This window comes from Coenobita brevimanus, chromosome 42 (assembly GCF_032717465.1).
Source record: "Coenobita brevimanus isolate Jiangsu-jjx chromosome 42, ASM3271746v2, whole genome shotgun sequence".
NCBI classification, from domain to species: Eukaryota; Metazoa; Arthropoda; class Malacostraca; order Decapoda; family Coenobitidae; genus Coenobita; species Coenobita brevimanus.
In genome coordinates this window covers 92,501-96,250 of record NC_136995.1, presented here as the reverse complement: position 1 = coordinate 96,250, position 3,750 = coordinate 92,501, and positions in this window count along the sequence as shown.

The window sequence follows — 3,750 nt, the reverse complement described above, 5'->3', positions numbered from 1 at the left end:
ATCGAGCTGAAATCTGTAAATTTGCAAGATAAACGTAGCCTATAATGTTACATTCTCTCTCTCTCTCTCTCTCTCTCTCTCTCTCTCTCTCTCTCTCTCTCTCTCTCATTCCATAATTCTCAATCTTTCTCCATCCCTCCCTTCTTCCCCTTCCATCATTAAGGTAATTCTCCATATTCCTCCCTCTTACCTTCCCTCCCTCCCTCCCTCCCTCCTGTGCCCTAGATTCCTACCCTCACTCTGAGCATGTGAGTGTTCCCAAGGGCAGGTAGGGGGTAGGGATGAGAGAGAGAGAGAGAGAGAGAGAGAGAGAGAGAGAGAGAGGGAGAGAGATTAGATAACACTAGGACGTGACGTAGCCAGGATGTTGTGGGAGTACCTTAAATAGAGAGAGAGAGAGAGAGAGAGAGAGAGAGAGAGAGAGAGAGAGAGAGAGAGGGACGGTAGGATAGAAAAGCTTTTGCATAGAGGGTTACAAATACTTTCACTCATTCTCTCTCTCTCTCTCTCTCTCTCTCTCTCTAAGTGGCAGCTGAAAGGGGGGTTGGGTGAGGAGGACGTAAGGATCGAAGGATAATGATGGGGGAGTTGAGCGGAGGTAAATAGGGAAGAGGAGGGAGGGAACATAGGGAGGGAAAGGAAGGATGGAGAGAAAGATGTAAGTGGAGAGGAAGAGATGAGAGGTTGGAGGAAGGGAGAGATGGAGAGGTCGGAGGAAAGAAAAAGATTTGAAGGGAAGAAAGGTGGGCGAAAAGCTAGGAGGAAAGAGGGGAGGAGGGGAAATTGATGATGGAAGAGTTTGGGGAGGAAAGAGGAGTATTAGTGGAGAGAGAGGGAAGTGGAGAGGTTGGAGGAAGGGAGAGGAAGATATGGAGAGAAGGTAGGTGGAGGTATTTGGAGAAAAGGTAGGAGGAAATTGAAAGAGGAGGAATACATGGAAAGAGACAGGGAAGGGGAGGAGGAAGTGGATGGTGATGAAGGTATTGTGTGGGAGGAGGGGTGTTGGAGGGAGAATGTGGAGGGAAGGAGAGAAGAGGCAAAATGGTGTATATAGTAGGGTAGGCAGGGAAGAGAGAGAGAGAGAGAGAGAGAGAGAGAGAGAGAGAGAGAGAGAGAGAGAGAGAGAGAACCGGTTAGTGAAAGTTAAGAATACAGTATAATAAGAGTGAAAGCAGAGTTAGAGAGAGAGAGAGAGAGAGAGAGAGAGAGAGAGATTAGATAAAGTGAGGAAGGAAGTGACGTGGCTCAGTGTTATAGTAGTAAATGTTAAGGGAGGAAGCGGAAGAATGTTGTGTGTGTGTGTGTGTGTGTGTGTGTGTGTGTGTGTAAGACCGTCATGTCGAAGTTTTTTATTCTTCGAAGGGGGTAAGTTGGGTATATTTGACTCTCTCTCTCTCTCTCACACACACACACACACACACACACACACACACACACACACACACACACACACACACACACACACACACACACGACATTCTTTCTCATCCTTTCCTTCCCCTTTTTTTCTTTCTCATTATCCCTTTATTTATTCATTTATATTTTTTGTAGGTCGGGACGCTCACCATTCACTCACTCGATTTAGTATTGCCCTAGGGTGACTTGTATAGTGATAAGCTAGACGGTCCGGTGTCCCAGGAAGCCGTATGGAACGTTGGGTGGTAACCATATAACCAAATGACGCCTGGTGGTTTAGTGGGTTAGGATGGTCAGATCGACTGGTGCCCTAAAAGATTATATGAAAGATGGATGGGATAATTGTTCATGTAATTCCACTCATATATCATGTTAATACCTACATCATCAGTCTTTCGGTACTATCACTACCGTACTACTTATGTTACTATCACTACCACTTAGATACTACTAATATGGTACTGTTAGTAGTAATAGTAGTTGGTGTAGTAATAGTAGTAGTAGTAATGTTTCCTATTATGTATTATTCTTTTCTTACTAGTGAGCGAAAATTATTGCCCTCTTCCAACGCACCAGCATTCTAAAGACACTCGATATGTTGAAGAGAAAAATGTTTATTGGAGAGAGAGAGAAGGTGGGTTGCGTGTGTGTGTGTGTGTGTGTGTGTGTGTGTGTGTGTGTGTGTGTGTGTGTGTGTGTGATGGAGGAAGGGATGTGTTTATGAAGCAGAGAAAGTGGAGGGGCTGTGTGTGTGTGTGTGTGGGTGTGTGGGTGTGTGTGTGTGATGGAGGAAGGGATGTGTTTATGAAGCAGAGAAAGTGGAGGGGATGTGTGTGTGTGTGTGTGTGTGTGTGTGTGTGTGTGTGTGTGTGTGGGTTGGGGTGGAGTGGTTGTTTAGGAACGAGAGAGAGAGAGAGAGAGAGAGAGAGAGAGAGAGAGAGAGAGAGAGAGAGAAGGGGGGCTTACACAAAGAAATATCGAGTGGTAAAGCAATTTGTTGGTGAGAGAGAGAGAGAGAGAGAGAGAGAGAGAGAGAACTGCACAAAGGGGTTATCGACTAGTAAAGAAATTCGTGCGTTGAAAAATGAGCCGTGAATCAATCCTTTACTTCATTTAGTAGGCTGACGTTCTTTATTGAGTGCTTGAGAGGCTGTCTGTTGTCTAAATGGATGTGGGTTCGATCCTAGGCTGAGGCAGGGAACACTTTGCTGAGCTGAGTTTTCGTTAGATAGACTTCAACCCCCTACTAGACCCACCGACATGGCGTAAATAGACCCCAACACACACACACACACACACACACACACACACACACACACACACACACACACACACCAGTCCTTAATAATCCAGTCCTAGTATGTATTCAGTATGGACTGTGGGTATTAGTGCCCAGTTTGCGATGTGTGACGGTGTGTGGTATATATGAGGACCTAACCTTCCCCCCCTCTCTCTCTCTCTCTCTCTCTCTCTCATTGAAAAAAATATAATTTATCATTGTAAGTATGATTGATTTTCGAGCATACCAGTCATACTTACTGCGAATATCAGACGCAGGCGGTAGGTGAGTAAGTCGGTAGGTAGGAAGGTAGGTCAGGCTAGATGTAGGTAGGTAGGTAGGTAGGTAAATAGGTAGGTAGAGAGATAGGGACCTAGGCAAGTAAGTAGGTTGATTGGGAAGTAGGTGGATGGTACGGTAGGTAGGTAGGGTGGTTGGTTGGTAGGTGGGATGGTAGGATGATAAGTAGGTAGGCTAAGTACGGCGGTAGGTAGGTGAGTAGGTTGGTAGGCAGATAGATAGGTAGGTGGGTAGGTAAGTAGGTTGGTAAATTGGTAGGTCAGAACATGGATTTAAAAAATGAATGTATAAAAAGAGATTGCTAGGTGAATGGATGGATAGGCGAACAGGGAAATATCGAAATGTAATAGATAGATAGATAGATAGATAGATAGACAGTGTAGGTAGATAGTGATGGTTAGAAATATAGATAGATGGAGAGGTGATAGAACTATAATCTGGGTATAAAGGTAGATTGACGCAAATATTTAAATTAGGCAATAGATAAGATAGTTACGCCCACTACCATTTGATGTTAGATAAGAGAGAGAGAGAGAGAGAGAGAGCGTAGGAGTTCTGTGCGTGGGCTAGAAGAATAGAGGATAGATTTAGTGATAGAGGGAGTCGATATAAGCGATAGATAAATGAATAAATTGGATGTGTGTGGTGGTGGTGGTGGTGGTGGTGGTGGTAGCAGAGATGGTGATAGTTTTGGCAGTAGTTTTGATGGTGGCAGTTGTAGTGATGATGATTTAGAGAGAGAGAGAGAGAGAGAG